At 37.9% G+C, this 22422-nt stretch overlaps 1 pseudogene; it reads right to left on the bottom strand.

Moving 5' to 3' along the window:
- Nucleotides 1-15901: 15901 nt before the first annotated feature.
- Nucleotides 15902-16766, bottom strand: LOC118842345 (annotated as a pseudogene).
- Nucleotides 16767-22422: the final 5656 nt, after the last annotated feature.

Raw genomic sequence — 22422 nt, 5'->3', positions numbered from 1 at the left:
TTTTGTTTAAAATATCTACATTGATGGACTTAAACAGAAAAATGTAAAATCTCCTGCTATTCTTTGAGTCTTGTAGAGAAACAGGTCATATCAAATCATTTGGGATCAGTGTGATGGAGATCTTAGATAAAGTTCCACATATGGATCTTTCAACAACATCGTTGGATAATCTTATTTTATTTAATCCTAGTTTCATAATGATATTTACAGCTCATCTGACCTGGAATGCATGTTCTCCAATTAAAAGCTTTTAACCTTTTTTCCTTTTAATTGAGTTATGAGCAGTCTCACCTTGGCCATATGAAACTTCACTATGTAACTTATTAACCTTATTAATGTAATTGACCTAAACCAACTTTCACTGTTGAAGCAATAAAGATGTTCCAAACTAACAGTGGGTGTTCTGACATGAGGAATGGCTGCCATAAAATTAACTCGGGGATTCCAGGATTGTGAAAACATTGCATGTGGTTTCCTATGGGAAGCAATTGTGCTCTCAGTAGGGAAGAGAGCAAGCGTGAGAACTTTATTTTGGTCAATCCTGGCCACAGTTTTCATGATTAAATCCTCATGGTTTATGCCATAGGGAGGGACTCAATTTCCCAAGTGATTGAATTCAGCAAGATATATTAGGCATATGTTATACATAAGGCTCTGCTGAGTGTCAGAGATAGAAAATACTAAGTAAGATACATTCTCTGCCCTCTAGGAACTTGCATTCCAAGGCAAAAATTTTGATGAGCAACTTTTTGTCAAGGCTCTTGAGGTGTGTATGCAGTCACTTCATTTCATGCCACAAAGGTAAGGATGAGAGTTGGTGATTTCCTTAGACAGTGGAGTAGCAGGCAAAGATTTAAGCATTTAATTCATTTCTATTTAGTTTTCAATTAAACAAACATTGACTGTTTACCTGCTATGAAGAAAAAGTGGGGAGTAATGAAAAGGAATACTGGCTTTGGAGTTGATCTTTGCTATTCACTAATTATGTGATACTGGGCAAATGGTACACTTCATTTCCCATTCTGTAAAATGAGGACTTGACCCTCAGTGATCTTTCAGGTGCCTTCTAGTTCTAACCTCTATGAGCATGAAAACACTATCCCCGGGATGACAAAAGATACAGTCTCTACATACAAGAGCATGTATAGTTTGGATGCGAGAGAGAGGGGGGAGGGGATATAATTTATATACAGAGAATGATAAAATAAAAATATAAATGACAATTTTGTGGTATATTTGAAAGGAATAGCAAGTTATGAATAATAAATTTGCAGTTTCATGAACAATTATCTTTCTATTGTACTATATTATGGAATTTTTTTTTATTCCATAAATTAAAAATAAAATTAAAAAAATTAAAACAAATAAAGAAGTAAACAAAAATAATAATTGAATTAAAGCTGTAGAGAAGTAAAGGTCTTTTGAAGATTATAAAGAAAAATGTTAGAAAATTGCAGACTGTCAATTAGAAGATGCCTCATAGGCCATCTAGCTCATCTTGTGTTTTTATAGTTATTGTTGAGTCATTTCAGTCATGTCCTACTCGCCATGAGTGTAATTGGGAATTTCCTTGCAAAAATACAGGAATGGTTTGCCATTTCTTTCTCCAGTTCATTTTATAGATGAGGAAGCTGAAGCAAACAGGATTAAGTGACTTGCCCAGGGTCACAGGGCAACTAAGTGTCTGAGGCATAATAATTTTCCTTACAACATCACTGAGAAGTGGTTATTCAACATCTAAATGAAGGTATCATTAAAAGGAATTTATTCCTTCCCAGACAACCCGTACTACTTTTGGATAATAGGAAATTTTTCTTTTCAACAACTTTAATTTTGCCTGTCTACAATTTCTACTCATTTCTCCTAGTTCTGCCTTCTAGAGTCAAAAATTATATATATATATATATATATATATATATATATATATATATATATGTATATGTATATATATATATATATCTTATAAATGACTGTTCCTTACATACTCAAGATTGTTATCAAGTCTGACCCCCTCTCCATTCTACATATCCCCAGTTCCTTCAACCAATACTCATATGTCATGAACTGAAGGCCTTTCACCATTTTGATCACATTCCTATGTATGATATAGTGGTTCAGGTTATTCCTAGGAGCCTAAAAGACTTGGGTTCAAAGTCTAACTAAGAAAATTGTTCCTGTCAATAATAAACAAGTCAATTAACCTTTCTTGGCCTCAGTTTCTCATCTTTAAAATGATAGAGTTGAGTTAGTTACAAGCTAAGAGATCATCAAACTCTAAATCTGAATCTAAGTCGATCAAAAAGGATTTGCATGCTTGGCTCAGTTCTAAGGACTAGATATATAAAAACAGCAAAAATAGTCCTGACCCTCATGGAGCTTGCATTTTAATAAGGGAAGCAACATATATAAATCAAAACATGCAACATAAATCCAGAAGAGAGGGAACATAAGCTGAGCAGATGGACCTAGCAACTGAGGGCTGCAAAGGGGGAAGAGAAAACAAAGGTCTTCTGGACTGGATATTCCTTGAGCTGAGTCTTAAAGCAAGCCAGGGAGTCTAAGAATAGGAGAGTGGGAAGGATACCCTTCAAGGCCAGGAGATCTGTCAGTGCAAGGCCACAGAGGTATAGGCATTGGATATGACATATCATGTACATGCAACATTGAGAGGACCAGTGTAGATTGAGGAGTAGTAGCAGTAGGAATAAGAGCCAGCATTTGTGTAGTGGTTTAAGCTGCAAATCACTTTTGTTAAGTCATTTAAGTATGTGGAAAGGAGTAGAACGTAAGAAGATTGTAAAATTAGGAAAAGGCCAGATAGCTAAGAGCAGTGAATGTTACTTAGAAGACTGTTGTAAGGTAAGTGGGAGATGAATTAGAGATGGGAGAGACTTGAAGAAGGGAGACCAGTCAGAAGACTAAGGCAGAGATGATGAAAGCAAGGACAAGAGTAGCAGCTGTAAGTAGAGAAAAGGGAACACATTTGAGAGATGTAGAGAAGTTAGATTTTGACAATGGATTAGATTTTTAAGGTGAGCAAGAAAAAATGGGACTGCTTGACTGAGAGGATTGTAGCCCTCTTCATAGTAACAGAGTAATGGAAAAAATAAGAGAGTTTTAGAGGAAAGATAATTGTGTTTTGTTTTGTTTTTTAGGGAGGAGATATTGAGTTTAAGATGCTTATGAGACATCCACTTTGAGCTGTCCAACACAATTGGTTATGAGGTACTGTAGCTCAGGAGACAATCTAGGGCTGGATATAAGATCTAAGAATTATTCACATAAAAAAAATAATTTAACCCATGTTACCTACTGAGATCATCAAATGAAAGAATACTGGGAATAAAGAAAAAGAGGACCAGGACAGAGCCTTGTGGGACACTCACAATGAATGGATATGAAATTATTGAAGATTGAGAAAAAGAGACTGAAGCCTATTTAATTGTAATGAAAACCCAGAGAAGAGTTATTATGCAGGAGTACAAGGTGTTTAACAAGGTCAAATGCTGGTGGGGGGGAGGGAGTTCAAGAAAGAATTAAGTTCAAGAAGAGGCCATTAGATATATGACAATTAAAATTAATTTGGTAATTTTAAAAAGAACCATTTCACTTTTTTCATTTTATTTTATCATTTTTATTTAATATTTTAGTTTTCAAGACTGAATTCCACAAGATTTTGAGTTACAAATTTTCTCCCCATTTCTACCCTTCCCTCCATTCCAAGATGGCATATATTCTAATTGCCTCATTCCCCAGTCAGCCCTCCCTTCTGTCACCCCACTCCCCCCACATTCCCTTCCCCCTTACTTTCTGGTAGGGCAAGACAGATTTCTGTGGATTATTCCCTATATATCTTGCTTCCCAGCTGCATGCAAAAACAACTTTTTCTTGAGCATCTGCTTTTGAAATGTTGAGTTCCAAATTCTCTCCCCTCTTCCCTCCCTAGGAAGGCAAGCAATTCAACATAGGTCAGACATGTATCATTATGTAAAGCACTTCCACAATACTCATGTTGTGAAAGACTAAATCTGTTTCCCTCCATCCTATCCTCTCTCCCTTTATTCAATTTCCTCCCTTGACCCTGTCCCTTTTCAAAAATGTTTGCTTTTGATTACCTCCTCCCCTGACCTGCCCTCCCTTCTATCATCCCCCATTTTTTATCCCCTTCCCTTTACTTTCCTGTTGAGTAAGATAACCAATTGAGTGTGTATGTTATTCCCTCCTCAAGTCAAATCCAATGAGAGCAAGATTCACTCATTCCCCCTCACTTGCCCCCTCTTCCTTTCCAATAGAACTGCTTTTTCTTGCCACTTTTATGTGAGATAATTTACCCCATTCTATCTCTCCTTTTCTCCCTCTCTCAATATATTCCTCTCACACCCATTAATTTTATTTTTTTTAGATATCATCCCTTCATAATCAACTCACCCAGTGCCCTCTGCCTATGTATATTCCCTTCAACTACCCTAATACTGAGAAAGGTCTCATGAATTATACACATCATATTTCCATGTAGAAATGTAAACCAAACAGTTCAATTTTAGTAAGTCCCTTATGATTTCTCTTTCTTATTTACCTTTTCATGCTTCTCTTGATTCTTGTATTTGAAAGTCAAATTTTCTATTCAGCTCTGGTCTTTTCATCAAGAAAGCTTGAAAGTCCTGTATTTTATTGAAGTCCATATTTTGCCTTGGAGCGTTATATTCAGTTTTGCTGGGTAGGTGATTCTTGGTTTTAATCCTAGCTCCTTTGACCTCCAGAATATCATATCCCAAGTCCTTTGATCCCTTAATGTAGAAGCTGCTAGATCTTGTAGTATCCTGATTATGTTTCCACAATATTCAAATTGTTTTTTCTGGCTGCTTGCAGTATTTTCTCTTTGACCTGGAAACTCTGGAATTTGGTGACAATATTCCGAGGAGTTTTCTTTTTGGGATCTTTTTCAAGAGGTGATTGGTGGATTATTTCAATTTCTATTTTAGCTTCTGGCTCTAGAATATCAGGGCAGTTATCCTTGATAATTTCTTGAAAGATGATGTCTAAGCTCTTTTTTTTGATCATGGCTTTCATGTAGTCCAATAATGTTTAAAATATCTTTCCTGGATGTATTCTCCAGGTCAGTGTTTTTTCCAATGAGCTATTTCACATTGTCTTCCATTTTTTCATTCCTTTGGTTCTGTTTTATATCTTGATTTCTCATAAAGTCACTAGCTTTTACTTGCTCTAATCTAATTTTTAAGGTAGTATTTTCTTCACTGGTCTTTTGGACCTCCTTTTCAATTTGGATAATTCTGCCTTTCAAGGCATTCTTTTCCTCATTGGCTTTTTGTAGCTCTTTTGACTTTTGGGTTAGTCTATTCTTTACGGTGATATTTTCTTGAGTATTTTTGGGGCAACCTTTAGCAAGTTTTTGAGTTGTTTTTTCATGGTTTTCTTGTATCACTCTCATTTCTCTTCCCAATTTTTCCTCTTCTTCTCTTACTTGCTTTTCCAAATCCTTTTTGAGCTCTTCCATGGCCTGAGACCAATTCACATTTTTCTTGGAGGTTTTTGATATAGGCTCTTTCACTTTGTTAACTTCTTCTTGCTTTATGTTTTGCTTTTCTTTGTCACCAAAAAAGGAATCTAGTGTTTGATTTTGAGTCAGAGTTTGAGTCTGAGTTCATTTTCACTGCCTGTTCATGTTTCCAGCCAACTACTTGACCCTTGAGCTTTTTGTCAGGCTGTGACTTCTTGTAGAGTATAGAGTACTTTGTCCTAAGCTTTAGGGCCCAAGCGCTGCTGTTTTCAGAGCTACTTCTACTCCATTGTCACCGCAGGCTCTGTCACAGCAGTGCTCCTCCTTCCCCAAGAGCTGCCAATCAGGATAACCATCCAGATCCAAGCAGGCACAGCAAGAGAACTTGCCTCCGTGCCTACAAAGTGCTCCTTGCACTCCCACTCTGATCTGCCGCTTAATTCCTTCCACAGTGTGAGCCAGGGATTCGGGAAGCAGCTGATGCTGGAGCTCTGGAAGCAGCCTCAGGATCTTCCTGCTGCTGCCACTGCCACTGCCACTGCTGCACCACTTCTGCCACCCCCAGGGATGGGGCTGGACCCCTCTAACCTCAATCCCACACTTTCCCACTAACCTGCTCTTTGGCCTTTGTGGGTTGAGAAGTCTGGTAACTGCCACAGCTCACTGATTCATGGCCCTAAGGCCTGTTCTGGCTGGGCGATTCCAGGTCTGGTCTGTCCTGGCATGGCTCATGCTGGGCTGCATTTCACTCCCACCACCATGTGATAGACCCTTCCCAGAGACTGTTCAGGCTCTCCTGGGCTGGAGACTAGTTTCCCTCTGCTTTTTTGTGGATTCTACAGCTCTAGAATTTGTTCAGAGCCATTTTTGCAGGTGTTTGCAGGGATTTGGGGTAGAGCTTAAGCAAGTTCCTGCTTTCCAGCCACCATCTTGGCTCAGACCCCGAATCATTTCAATTTTGATGAAAAAAAAATATGATGAGGAAGATTGATAAAATATTAATGGGCAATGTTTATAAGACATTTGTTTTTGAATCTGAGAGTCCTCACAACTTAAAGAGACTGAATATGAAGCCTAGATATGTGGGTATGAATTCCTGCTCAATTGGTTTACAACTTTGTGAGTCTGGATAAGTCATTTCACCTTACTGAACCTCAGTATCTCTGTCTGTATAAATGAATATCATGCCGCTTATACAGTCTACCTAAAAGGTTACTGTATAAAAAATGTTTTATAAACCATGTAACTATGGAAATAGGATACACTATTATACTCAACTAAAAAATAATTGTATGTATAATAGGTTAGTGACCATAATAGAAATAGATTTAATTATTTTAGCTTTATGATATACAAACAGTTTTATGAAGTGCAATTATTTCAAAACCTCAAGTGCCACACTAAGGAGAGTGAAGTGACTTCATCTCTTATCACATAGTTAGTGAATGTCAGAACTGGGATTTGAATTCAAATCACTCTTTCTATTGTAGTATTAACTAACTACCCATATCTCCTTCCTTCCAGGGAAGAAGAATGAGAAGTCCCGCCATGGGTTTGGAAACTATGTACTTTGAGAGTATCTTTAATTATATCCATTATATTTGTGAACTTTTGTTTTTGTTTCTGACCAGTGTGCCACCACTTCAGGAATAGAATAAAGGGGCTTATGATAGGCCCAGGCAGGTTAGGAGTTGAAGTCTATACTCAGAATTTTTGTTGCAGTTTGTAAACTAAGGACGCTACTCAAATAACTATTCAGAGTATACCAAAAGTCTTAGTGCGATTCTAAACTGAATAAGGTTATGAAGCTTATTACACCTTAGTACAGTTGTACGCTTAATAAGTTTATTTATTATTTATAAACTTATTAAGCTTATTTATTACTATTACTAATAACCTTATTAAAGATATAGCTGCACTAAGACTTTTGGGACACCCTATTTATACATTTAGTGGTCCAATCTTTCTTCAGGCTATATCATAGAATCACAAATGTGGATCTGGAAAGGGCCTTAGCAAGTATCCAACCCCTTCAATTTTGCAGATGAGCAAACTGAGAGCAAGAATGTTAGGCAACTTGATCAAGTTCACACAGCTAGGTAGTTAAACTGGGGATTTGCACTCAGGTCTTCTGACTTCAAACCTAGGGCTTTTACCACTCCATTACACTGGCCTTCAGGACACTCCTGCATTGGTTGAGCATTTGGGCTAGGTGGTCTCTAACGTTACTTTCAGCATTAGAGATTCAATAATAATATTCTTCTCTTATAATTCCAGTCTCTGAATGTGGACACCTAGGAAACAGGAACACAGGAGTTTGGATGGTTCTGCTTCATGGTGGATACTTGGTGATTAAATCAAAACCCAAACTGCAGAATTTTTACTGGCCTGTGGTGGTCCTCCCTGGAGCTGGCTGGCAGGCCCAGTGTTTGTGTATGTAACAACTCTATGAAACTCCCTCCTGTGTTCCAATCTGCATCCTGCTGGGCTTTGAAGACGTATAAACCCTGTGATAGTGTATTGCATCTTTCAAATTATGGAACATGGATTTTTTTCTTCTTTTCTAGTGAAGCAAATCAGATTGTGCTTTAAGATGAATAATGAGGAATCCAAGGGAAACAGGTTTCAGGATCTCTGAAAAGAGCAATTAAAAATAATGAGTATTGAGAAGAAAGCACTATGCTGGAAGAGAAATCAACCTGGCAGAGCCCTTCAGCCTTCTTTTACCTCATATACCAGACCACTTAGAGCAGTATTATACCTCTGAAGGGCTTTGCCTTGATGGAAAGTGCATGTGGAGAAAGGGAAGGAAAAACATTAATAAAACTTTCCCTTTTTTCCTTTTGTTTTCTTGCCAGAATAGATTCCATCAATGAAAACTGATGGGTGCTTGTATATACTCTCAAATCTAATAATTTTGTCTCATGCAGGGACCACATCTTGATTAAACATATTATCTTCTCTAGAGTGTAGCAGAGGACTTTTCATGCCATGAGAATTTTTTTAAATTAATATTTGTGGAATGAATGGGCTCGGACAAGCAACTGAGTGAAGCCATCCTCCATAGATGTTTCCCCTTCAGGAAAACCACATGTCAATATTACAACTAGTTCTAAGAAAGGAGGATGGGGAGGATATTTACTCATGTAACATTTATCAACAACCTTCTAGAATAATGCTCTTGTATGGGAACTAGAAAAGATATAAAAATAAATAAATAAGATATGAGTCCAATTCTGAAATATAGAGGGATTAGGACATTTAGAATAGCTAAATTTATAAAGAATTTTAAAATTAAAAAAGTACTTTACAAATATTCTATCATTTGATCCTCACAATAACACTTGGAGATAAGTGGTTTAATTATCCCCTTTTTACAGATGAAGAAATTGAGTTAGGCAGAGGTTAAGTGCCTTGCCCTGACTGCACAATGAGTCTGACACTATATTTAAATACAGGTTTTCTAGACTCCAGGTCTAGAGCTCTGTCTACTGGATGACCTAACTGCCTAAAATATGTACACAGATAAATACGACATAAACAGAATGTGTTAAGTACATAAGAGAAGTATAAAGTACTATGATATCAAATAAGGGAGCCTGGCAAAAGGACAAAGAAGCATCTAAATCGTCTTTTCCTTATTTTAGGAAGCATCACCTCAGTGTAAATTTGTCCTTTTACCTTCATGCATTAAGTGTTCTCTACTTTCTTCCCTCATCTACATTTCAATACTCATTTCCAAAATCTGCTTTCAGAAGTCATGAAGTCCTTCATGTTGGATTCTTGGATTTCATCTCTTCTAATCTTAGCTTGTTTGAAAACACTTGGCACGCTGCTCACTATCTCAGAACTTCTAAGTGTCCTAAAAACTGATATGGCTCTTATCACCTATGGTTACATTGCTTCTCTGAATCTGAAGATCCTTCTTTGACAAACAGCTGTGAAATCAGTCCCCAAAGGGATTTTTTTCTGCCTATCTTTTCATATTTTAAACTGTGCATAACATGCATGCAAAAGACACAATTCAATTCAATTCAACAAATACTTAGTGTCTAATTTGTATATAGTACTATTCTAGGCCCTAAGAAAAGAAAGAGAAAAGTAGACCAGACCCTAGTCTCGACAAAGGCAGATTCAGTCTATGCACAGATAAGCAAATACAAGGCCATACAAAGGAGGAAGAAAACATTAACAATTGGAAGCATAAAGAAAGTCTTCATAGGGAAGGTAATGCTGAATTGAGACAAAGCAAGAACTCAGAAGTAGTGCTGTGGAGAGAATGGATTGAAGGCATGGAAGATGATTTTGTCAGTTGCATGGAAGCATGAAGATGGAATGTCAAGTTTGGAGGCCAAGTGGTATATGTTCAATGAGCTGGGACATAGAATATAAAAGGAAGTCATGTGAGATAAGATTGAAAAAATATGTGGGGACCAGATTGAAAAGAAGCTTAAATGCTAGGCCAAAGAGTTTGTATTTTATACTACAGGCAATGGCCCACTGAAAGATTTCTGGTGGATAAGTCATATGATCTGATATATAAGTTGTCACCAAAGTCTTGGTGCAGTTTTAACCTTGAATAGGTTTAAATGAAATAAGTTTTAATAAGCTTAAAACTCTACTAAGACTTTTTGGAAACCCTACCTATGCAGCTGTGTGGAGAAATGATTGAAGAGGACAGTTGTTAGAAACAAGAGGACCACTTAGGATATTGTTATAATAGTACAGGCAGGAAGTGAGAAGGTCTCAGGCATGGGGTGAGAACTGTGAATGGAAAGAAAGGGATATGTTGGAGCACTGCTATTGAGTACTGATTGATTATAAGATGTGGCAATGTACTGCATATAGGTGGTAAGAAAGAAGGAAAAAGAGTCAAAGATGGTTCTAAGATTTTAAACATAGAAGCCTGAGAGGGTAGGAAAAGAGTTTGGAAGAGAGATGAACCCTCTATAGAAAGATAAAGAGGTTGTTGGATACATGTTGAATTTGAATCATTGAACATCTAGGGAAAACTGTCCTCCAGGTAGTTGGAAGTGTGAAATGGCATTCAGGAGGAAGGTTATGGCTGGTATTGCAAATCTGGGAGTCATCTAAATAGAAATGATAATAAACCCTATGATTCCTGAAGAGATCACCAAGAAAGAGAGCATAGAGTGAAAAAAGGACTTAGGATAGATGGACATTCATATTTAAGCACTGAGAAATGGATTATGTCTCAAAAAAGGTACTGCAAAGGTAGATAAGAGAACCAGGTGAAATCATTTTCGTTGAAGTTAAGAGAGAAAGAAATGGCCAGTATTGTTTAAAAGCAACAGAAGAATGAAGCAATATTGGGACTGAGAAAAGACAACTGGAAATGAGATTTCATTGTAAACTGGACTAGATTTGGAATAAAAAATCTTATTTTGAAATCTTGAATTTGCTGGGATCTATTGCCATGCACCATATCAGTACAGCAGTTCTATTCTCTGATACCACCAGTCTGAATAGAGGACAAAGTTCTTGTTGGATTGGATCTAGTCCAAGACCAACATGTTACATATCTCACTAGTCACCTCTAGGATCAAGCCCATGACCTTATTCTCAAACTTTATCACCTCCAGATTCTAACCCAAGAAATGTATTTTAAACAAGAGACTTCTCACCTGTAGGATCGGAGCCCTAAGCACTAGATCCCTCTGCTTCTTGCCTCAGGGGTATGTTGGCAATCAAAATGGGCTCTTAGCACTCAGTTCAACCAAGTGTGCTTGAAGAGTTTGACCTTTGTTTTCCTGGATTAGATTGGGAGTCCTTGGTGACCTCCTTTGCCTCAGGGGAGGGCCTGGTTTACATGGTTTGAGTGACATGTTTGGGACATCAGAGGCTTTTAGACCACATGGGTTTAAGTCGTATCTTTGTGAAAATTTTAGGTCATGTGGGTGAGTCGCACATGCGACTTAGACCCTGAAAAAGATATAAAACCAGGGGTTGGCTTTCTATTTTTTGGAGCTCTTACCCACAGCTGTGGTGGCTCTTGTGACTCTGGGCCAACCCTTGTTGTGAGCTCTCGGACTGAACTTAGATGTTGGTAACTATGAATTGTATTTGGTCTGTTTGTCAATGTTCGTAATTTGTTTGTATTTGCTCTGAAGTTCAGGGTGCTGGCTTTTTCCCCTGAACTAAGAGAGTGGTATTTGTATGCTGGATTAAAGTGAGATTATCAACCCCTTAAAGTTGCTTTCCTTAGTAAAGCAGATCAAAAAAACCTGGGCTTTGGCAGCATTCTTGTTGTTGGGCTTGTGTTGGTCTTTCTCCCCTACAACAGCAGCTAGCCAGATTGTTGAAACAAGGGATTCCTTCAGGAACCAAATACAGGCATAGAATGCCTATAAATATACTGACATCCACATAGGCGATTGCGTCAGGCAAAGTTCACTGCACATGCTCATAAAGATCGGGCTCTCATTGACCAATCTCAAATGAGTGACAATGTCTTGTTGCCCAGCTTGTACATCTGTGCTCTTCTTTCCATCCTCATGGCCACCATACTGATTTAAAGTTTCACCATCTATCATTTGACCTATTGCATCTGCCTGCTAATTGCTCTTTGCCTCCAGTCTTTCACGTTTCCAGGCCATTCTCCACTAAGTTTCCAAAGTGATATTTCTACAACTCAGAGCTGATTATGTCACCCATTTATCTACTCAATAAACTTCAATGGCACCTCATTACCTCTGTGATGAAATACAAATTCCTTTGTTTAGTCTTTAAAGCACTCCACAACTTACTGTAACCTATTTTTCCAGCTTTATTATATATTACTCACCTTCATATATTCTATGGTCCAGCCAAACAGGCCTCCCATTGCTGATTGTCATAAACAGTACTCCATTTGCTGTTTCAGTGACCCTGCAGAGGCTGATCCTAATGCTTGAAATAAAATATCCTTGCCTCAGCCTCTTAGAATCCCGAGTTTCCTCAAGTACCAACTTCCACAACAGGCATTCCTTAGCCTCTCCAAATGCTAGAGCTTTGTCCCTCTCAAATTACCTTGTAATTATTTTGTACATATTTAAATATATTTCTATTAGTACATGCTGGCTCCCCTGACAGAATGTAAGTTCCATGACAGCAGGAATTCTTTTCATTTTTTTCCTTTATTATTTTCCAGGGGAGAATATAGAGTTTAATCTAGAGTATTTGCTTAATAAGCACATGTTGATTGATTGATTATCTATGTACCTTTTGGCAAGTTACAACTTCTCTGGGTCTCAATTTCTCCATTTGCAAAATCTGTCACACTTATTTAACCATTACCGACATCCCTTCATATATATATATATGTGTGTGTGTGTGTGTGTGTGTGTGTGTGTGTGTGTATGTGTATGTATGTATGTATGTATATGTATGTATGTATATGTATATATGTGTACATGTATATATACACACATACATATATGCATATATATGCATGTATATACATACATATAAATGTATTTCTCCTCTGTTATTTTTTGTGACTCTTATCTCTGAGTCCCCTGCTACCTCTTGACTATTTCTGTCTTCTTAGCTGAATATGCAACCATGTCATACCCATTTACTGTATCCCCTTCAATCTCTCATTGACACTCCTATCTTTTTTCTCTATTTTTTTTATGGATCATCATCCATGTCATGCATCTGAATTGTAGAATTGTTGTTATCCTTAGGGAAAATAATTTCAGTAGAGGGATGGGATCAAAGCCCTGATTATAATGGATTGAGAAGTGAGTGAATAGGGAAAGGTATGAAAAATAATCAACTCTTTCTAGTAGCTCTGCAATGACAGGAAGGAGAGATATAAGATCATAGTTTGAGCTAATGGCAGTGTCAAGCTAGTTTTTTTTGTTGTTGTTTGTTTGTTTTGTTTTGTTTTTTAGGGCCTAGGCATATATGTTGGTTTCATAGAAGAGATAAGGAGAAAGAAACAGATCGAAAATGAGACATGGAGGGAATGATTAGGGGAGCAAGATTTACAAGAGGGCTAGAAGAACAAGTTTTTAGAGCCTAAGCAGAGGAATTTGCTTTGTCAAATAGAAGAACCTCCTCTTCCTTAGACTTTCATCTATCCCACCAAAAGGAACAAATAGATAAAGATCTATGGGATCCTCAGGTATAGAGTTGGGAAGATTAGGAAGCTCAATATATAGGGTCGAATTTTGGGGAAGGAGTGTGGTAGTGAATATTCTTACTAGACTTAGATTCAGAGGATTTGAGTTGAAGTTCCAGCTATACTATTAGCTACTTGTGGGACTCTTTTTGTTGTTCAGTCATGTCCTAATCTTTGTAACCTCATTTGGGGTTTTCTTGGCAAAGAAACTAGAATTGTTTGTCATTTCCTTCTCCAGCTTATTTTACAGATGACAAAACTGAGATAAACAGGGTTAAATGACTTGCCCAGGGTCACATATCTAGTGTCTGAGGCTACATTTGAACCTAGAAATATGTTTTCTTGACTCCAGGATGGGCACTGTATCCCCTGTGCCACCTATCTAAGTCAGTCATTTAACTTCTCTGAGTCTTAGTTCTCTAAATTATAGTTCCTCAAAGTAAAATAGGAGGTTAGATTTGATGGTCTCTAAAGTGAAATTTGTAACCTACTTGGGACAGAGAAAACTTGAGGAAAACAAGTTTTATAACAGCTGCTTCTGTCTATATGGTAGTCAGAGATAACTAACTGAACCATAGGAAGAGTATGTGGAATCAGTTAAATTAAAGTGAAGAAAACTGAATAATTGAAATAGAGTTTGAAACTACAACAAAAATCAACATTTATTGAATACCTCTGCAGCATTCTGTATGACAGATATACAAACTTTTGATCAGATATTTACAATCTATACAGGGAAGTGACACATACAAAATGAATATAATAATCGATAAGAATATTCTGTATCGTGTCCTTTGAGAAAGAGAGGGGCAAGCAAGAAAGTTTATTGCTAACTGGCATATCAAGGAAGGCTTCATGGAGATCACCTTGAGTAGGATGCCTACACTTTTAAGAGATGGAGGTCTCCTTTCCCTCAGAAATAAAAGTGCCCAGATTTTATCTCCCTGCTCCTCTCATTAGCTTTCCCAAACTTTAGCACAGATACTGCCAATTATGCTCATCCTTTGCAACTCCTCATCCTTAGCAAACCAGGGTCCACAGTGACAAGAAAATATCATAGTTGCAACATCTAGGGCAGTTAGTGGGTATCTTGTGATCATTCTAAAGACTCAAAGCAGTGCCTTTCACCCTGGTCACATCTTTTTTCTTACAAGGGGAGGGAAGAGAAAAAGACTATTTACTTTCATATTTGTTCTCTGGAAATGATGCATGACCTTATGGTTTCAACAGTAGAATAAATAAGATTGTGTCTTGGGACAGCAACTAAAAGAGCTGTATTCTCTCTCTTTAGTCATGAAAGAAATAGTCCATCCACTAACAATACAGTGCTTTTACTAACCAGTACCTGCCTGTGATTAGTAAATAACACAGTATATGACTTTATGTGTCTGGAATACATATTGAAATGTCAACTACCTGCCACCATTCAATTCACGTATCAATATCAAATGCCAAATTTTAGGAGAAATATTTTACTCAGGCTTATATTTTGCTGAGAATTGGGAGGAGGTGTGTGAGAAGCCGTGTAGTGAATAGAAGTCAATTCGCCAAGTGTAGGTGTATGCCAGATTTCAAGAGCAGTTTGAGATCTTGGCTATCAGAGCAAAAGTTTAAAAAATGTTTATAGTCTCCCACCAGTGATAATTATCTGCTGCCTGCTGACACAGGCATTTTTCACAAATTGGACCTGTACCAGTTTCCTACTGCATATTTAATTACTGTATTAATTTATTCTCATTAGTGAGCCCATGATACAGTAAATAATTTAAATAGCTTCAACTGACAGATACAGTTGTATTAACCCTACACGCAGTAGGGGCTGGCTTGATGTGTCAAGAGTAGTAGTCTAGAGCCCAGTGTGTATGGTGCAATGTGGTTTTCCTGAGCAGAGTATTTCAATTAAGGAGCTGGGGTTTTTCCTTTGTTCGCTTGTTTGTTTTTGTTTACAAAGAAGGTATGAAATGCTCTGAAAAGATTTGTCTGAATCAACTGTGTAAATGGTATAATTGCTCACAACACTGATACAGAGTAGTAGTACAGAAGGGATGAGTAAGTCAGGGAAGGAAACAAGGAGGCCCTTTCTCCTGCCCATTCTGTCCAAGGAATTACTGGAAGTTATGTTGTTGTTCAGTTTTGTTGGACTCTTTGTGACTATGTGGATTATAGTATGTCAGTCTATGTGAGGAAGATTTCATAGGAAAATTGGCCAAAATTTTTTAACCAGAGAATGGGGCATCCATGACCTTAGCCGAAAGTTAGGTGCTCAACATGCCCATAGGTAACATCTTTGAGAAGGTGTTACCCCTATCATGTCCCTGAATATCACACACAGACCTGGGCTGAACTCTTTCACTGTGATTGAGGAGCTGCAGCTGAGGAGTCTCAACATTTCTACTGGTTCTGCCTTTATTTTCAGTAATTTTTCTAAGTGTCACTTATTTACGTGCTGAATTATGGTCCTTACAAACATCTGGGAACAATATCAACAAAGGGAGATTTTGTGCCCTATATGTGCTACCAGGTGTCTCATCATATTCTTCCTGGTATAGAAGCACCAATCACAATCATCACAGGAATGTTTCTTCTCCTTAACCCTGCCTGAAGCTCTCTTTGAGTGTGCTCCAGCAGAACCTGGGTATTTGCAGAGGTTTTGACACATACCTTGCGGCTAAGATTGCCACTAGTGGCAGCATTCTTGGGCACATACTACCAATAGCCCAGGTTTATGTTACAGTTCTTGCCAGACACTGGACATTGGATGACCTACTTATGGGGATTATATGTCTACAGGTGATTCTGCAAATGGTCTTTCTGATGGAACAGCTCACAATACGTACTCTGGTAGGTCTTCTGGGCTGAATGAGTGGCCATATGCATATAAGGTTTGTATTTAATGCAAAAGCCTTGACATAGTACAACTGAGGGCAGTTATAAGGTTTCTCTTCAGTGTGGCAGAGGCTCTGGAGATTCAACTTCTCCCCACATGAAAAGGTACCAGATATTTCCCATTGTCAAGTGATTTGGCTTTCATCTTCTTGACCTGGGAACTAACTTCCAGCCTGTGTCCACCTCCTGTTTTGCTTCTTAAATCCAGTTAGAGATATTATTTAGGTTGGTCATAATGTCAGAACAAATTGGGGAGGAGCATATGTATGACTGAAAAGTCTTCCCCAGCAACCCAACATCATTGTGCTCACTCTTTACTGAAACAGTTTATGATGAATCCTTAATGCTCATCTCTCCACAGAGTTGGCCTTGTTCTAGTTCTGCCAAGCCTGATCAGGTCCTGGTAGTTGAGGGAAATAGATCATTGTGTGGCATCCATTTTGATATGACTTTCCTTTCCAAATTCATCCCTCTACCCTATCATCAGATAGTCATTCCCTATGCCAAAGGATAAAACAGATATATGTAAATACACATACACACACACACACACACACACAGACCGAGAGAAAAAAGTTTAGCAAAATAAATGAATACAAGAGTGGCAGCATATGCAATGTTTTAAACACACACACATACCAACACACACACACACGCACACACACATATACACACACATTATGTCTTCACCTCTGCAAAGAAGAGGAGTTTAATTATCTCATACCTTCTTCAGGATCAGGTTTAGTTGTTACCTATACAATATCAGTTTCATTTTTTTTTTTACTTTCCACCTTCATTGTTGTAGTCACTGTGTGTAGTGTTTTTCTGCTTATTCCCATTTATATTAGTTAATATGTCTACTCATGCTTTTTTATAGCCTTTACATTAATTTTTTCTTATGGAAAAGTAATATTCCATTACATCTAGTCACACCATTTATTTAATAACTTCTCAAATGATGAACACCTCTTTTATTTCTAGATATTGCTACTATAAAAGTTCTGCTCTATGTATTTTGTTGTATAAAACACTTTTTTTAATATTGAACTTCCTTGGGCTTTATGCATAGCAATGGAATTTCTATGTTGAAGGATATACTCATTTTAGTCGGTTAGAATAATGCCTAGTTGTTTTATAGAAGGCTTGGGGCAATTTGCAGTTCTGACAACAGCATATTAGTATACCTGTTGCAGCAGCAATTTAGATTTTAAGATCTTTCCCACCCATTAATAGGCCATGTGACCTTCTTACATCACAGGAAGCCTATGTCACATATGGTGGGAAAGTTTCCTGACAGCAAAAGGAAGTTATGTCACAGGAAATGCTGAGAGAGAAAGAGAGAGAGAGAGTAGTTATGGCAGCTAATTGCTGCTAATGGGCACTATTGTGATAGAGCTGAACAGTCTGACTTAGCTGTACTGTGATTTTGTATTTGGGGAATATCCCATCAGGGGGTCAGAGAAGTTTTGGACTGGCGAGGCTCCATGTTGTGATATCATGTTTTAAGTTCCTTGCTGTTATGACAAAGTAGACTGACTGGCTGTGGGAGCTGAACATTTGCTTATAGGATATGGTTCTTTGGTGTCTGAATAAATGTTATACTTTCTACCTACTTTATGGAGACTCTCTCATACTCTGTAATACAGAACTACATAGGTATATTCATAATTATCGTTGATGTTGTGTTTATTGCCTTATTGACTCACCTGTCTTTCCACAACCCTGCCAACATTGAATATTATTGACTTTGGTCATTTTTTGGATCCATTATATTCCATGGGTAAGAAACTATTGGATTTTTAAATGGAGCTCAGGAAACAATCATAATAACAGATTTTTCCCCATTCCCCTTTACCTCCAATGTGAACTTGAGCCAAAGAGTTTAAGACAGTACCTTGGAATCTCCATTCCAAAGATGTGCCCAGGACAGTCATACTTACTACTTCACTCCTTTCCTGGTTCCACTCCTGACTCTCCGGCCTACACCACCATTCTCTTACATGGGAACCTTCTCCCTTCCACCCCAGCTTTCCATCTCTTTTACACTTGGTTTCCCCCACTAGAATATGAGCTCCATAGGGACAAGGGCTGCCTAGCTTTTGACTTACATTTATATTAGAAGCACTGAGCACAGTGCCAGCCATATAAGAAGCCCTTAATAAACACTTGTTGACTTGACATTCATTTTGGCTTACTCTTGTGACTCTCTTTCACAGAATCCTTGATTTCATTTTCAGCCAGTTAACAAAGAATGGACTTCAGCAAGACTGGTCCTACCAAAAGAAGGACTTGGAATATAATATGTGAAAAAGACCAAGGAAGTAAGAAAGGCAGAAGAGAAGTATATATCCATTTGGAGCTTTTTGTAGCATATGGTGTTAGTTGCTGTTCTAAAACTAGACCATTTCTGAAAATCAGCTTTCAAAGTTCCCAGTGGGCTGAAATGTTTTGCTTTAGAGTTAACTTCTTCAGTGGACTAAAGGTATAATAATAATATATAACATTTATAAAGGTATAATAACAATATCTAGCATTTATATAGTACCTATTATGTTCCAGATACTGTGCTAAGCCCTTTATGAATGTTGTCTCATTTTACCCTCACATCAATCCTGAAAGGTAACTGCTATCATTAGCCCCATTTTACAGATTAGGAAACTGAGATTAAGTGACTTGCCAAGGATCACATACATAATGAATGTTTGAGGCCGGCACTGAACTGAGGTCTTCCTGACTCCAGGCCCAGAACTTTTTTATGATGCAACTAGCTGCCCTCAACAAAGGTGAATAAGATGGCAGTATTTAAAAACTCTTAAAGTTAAAGACCTTTATCTACAGGCATCTCATTCTAGCTTTAAATTTCAGAAAGGTAGTTTTGGTATATATGCAGAAGGTGAATATTTATACTGGGTTAGCTATGAAACGTGATAACTGCCAATCCAGACATGGTAGCCTTTGATCCAAGATCTCTCTTGCCTCCCAGCTCCTTTGCCACTCCAAGCAGCTTCCAAACCAGATCCCATCTTCTCGTCATCAAAGATGGCACTTTGCTAAATTATGTAGGCTACAAGGTATAGGAGGTAGGGTATAGCACTTCAAGTTAACAAACTGTCCTTGCATTGCAATGTCAACATCACAGAAATTATTAATGGAAAGTTGTGCTTCGTGTCAAATTAATGTACCATGAAGTTAAATTTTGGCACAAAGCAAAAATCACATACCTAGTATAGGCCTCCCATTTATTAACAGCATGCTGAGAAATGCCAAGCTCATTATTGCTATTATAAAACAGCAATTCATCCTGCAATTTCAGTCTGTTGAGTCTAAAATCCTGACTATCTCAAATCATAGAATCATACAACATCAAAGCTTGAAAGGATCTCAGAGGTCTTCTAATGCAACATCTAGCTGAATAATGAATGCCCTGTACCACCTATATGACAAGTCACTGGGCTACGGAGTCACAGAGCTAGAACTTGAGCAGGCCTCAGTGATCATGTAGCCCAAATCTCTCATTTTACAGATAAGAAAACTAAGGAATAGAGAGGCTAAATCAATTAGCCAAGATCACTTAGATAGTAAACACTACTTATGACATTGGAACCCACATCCTTTGAATTCAGAGCTAGGGCTCTTTCTATGGTACCTTGTTGACTACTGATTCCCACTTTTCAGCTTCTTTTTGTGTGTTGCCTTCCTCTAATAAGTCGTAAGCTCCTTGAGGGCAAGGACTATCTTTTTTTTTTTAATTTGTACCTTGAGAACTTAGGACAGTGCCTTGCACATAACAGGTACTTTATTGTATTGAATTACCCATATTGCCAACCAATTGATAGAATCATTGAATGTCAGAATTTGAAGAACTCTCTAAGGTCATATATACCATATGTCAATAGGATGCCCATTAAAATACCCCTGACAAATGTTTAGTCTCTATGTGAAGACTTCCAGTGACTGGAAAACTACTATTCTTCCTGAAGCAAACAATTCCATTTTTGGAAATCTCTAATTGTTAGGATGGGTTTCATTACGTAGATATGAAATTTATTTCTCAGCAACATATACCCGTTGTTCCCCGTGCTGACCCTGAGCAAAACAGAAAAAGTCTTATCCCTCTTACAAACGGACATCTTTCAAATATATGAAAACAGCATTTATGTGACATTCACTCACCAATCTTCTCTTTTCTAGGTTAATATATCCAATTCCTCCAATCCTCTCTATTTCATCCCAATAAAGGGTCATCTTCCTACTTTCCAAAGCCTCCAGTAATGAGGGAACTAGCTATTCCTGTACCTCCTCAACAGTGTGTCAGAGTATTACACTCTTGGGTAATTCTAACTATTAATGAATTTTTTTCTTTGAATCAACTCATAATTTGCCTTCCTGTGACTTATGCCTACATTAGTTCTTGTTTGGCTCTCCAAGACTATAAATAGAATCCCATTTTGATGTGACAACCCATCTAAAAATTTGAATTTGAAGACAGAAATAATGTTCCATCCCCCCTCAGCCATGTCTTTAATATATCTCAGTCATTGTCTTGTCTGAATGTTTTATTTTGTTTTGATTTTTACCCTGCTTAAATAAAACACTGAGACAAAGACTGGCGCATGGAGAAATCATTTTGCTCTCTGTCCCCACAATGATTGCTCTCATTATGCTATGATATATGTATTAAGTTTTATTTTCCATTTACCCTTAGTACCCTAGAAATACCCTGAAGGAATGGAAAGTAAACATTGATTAGGGGACAGAGAGTGAGAGCAGAGCAGAAGGAAAGGTAAGGGAATAAAGAGGGAGGGCAAACTATGGGGTCCATTTCTGGGTAGGGTGACAAAGTAGGGGGTTCTGATTCTTCAGGGATCATCAGGGGGACAACAGACCTCAGGGAATTAGGGAAGAATAATTTGAGGTCATTTAGTTAGGCTAAACAGCTAAGCATTTGCTGACATTTTGGGGGAAGAAATCATTATGATCTGCTTGTCCCTATAAACATTTTTAAGGTCTAATAGTTTCTTATTTTTCTAATGGAATGAACAAGAGCTCATCAGTATAGGAGACCTCAGAGTCAGTGGTTTGTGTCATGAGGGTGTAGGCACCTGTGGAATTTAGATGATTGAGTGGTCAGAAAGTTTGGATTATTGAATATCACATGCAAAGTAGATTGAGAGAGACAAGTGGTCTAAAGCCAAAGTAGTTCAAGCAATGGGTACAGCAAATCCACAGGGCCAAGTCCAGGAGATGGGGTGGGAGGGTTAAAAGAACGAGGCTTTCAGAGACATGTGTGTGGCATCTTGGAAGTAGTTGCTCTACTATGCTTCAGTATCTTTTGCATCCTGGAACATCCTTCCGTCTCTGCAAGCTTCTCTCACTAGACAATTCCCAGTGACCTCTTTCTCTAAGTTGTCATTCTTCCCCAGAATACCCTTTTTAAGGGAGGGTTCCTGGCTCAGGAATATTAATTCCTTAATTCCTCTCTGGGTTCTCATTCCTGACTCTCTGGAATACTTTCTCCACAATTTCCCTATTATTATACTCCTTGCTCTACCCATACCACGTTTTTATTTTCTGTTTGTCCTCCTTTTTTGTTATTTCTCCCCCATGAGAATATAAGCACTTCTAGGACAGAGGCTTTCTTTCTTTTTGCTTCTATTTGTACTCCTAGCTTTTAGCTCAGTGCCTGGAACATCGTAAACACTTAATAAATGCTTGTTGACTTGACTTGACTTGCCTTGCTTGATAGGTACTTGAGAATTTTTGTTATCTTTTTCCCTGTGTCAATCCAGGTCTGTCTGCTGATCTCTGTTCTGCCATAGTAGATTTCCCTACTTTTCAGAGGTTTTATGGGTTTCTGGCCAGGTACTCTTGCTTTCTATGTCAGGGGGCA

The sequence above is a fragment of the Trichosurus vulpecula genome, chromosome 3 (assembly GCF_011100635.1).
Source record: "Trichosurus vulpecula isolate mTriVul1 chromosome 3, mTriVul1.pri, whole genome shotgun sequence".
In the NCBI taxonomy this organism is placed as follows: Eukaryota; Metazoa; Chordata; class Mammalia; order Diprotodontia; family Phalangeridae; genus Trichosurus; species Trichosurus vulpecula.
Note: the sequence above shows the minus strand (reverse complement) of the source record. Positions and strands in the feature narration are given on the sequence as shown.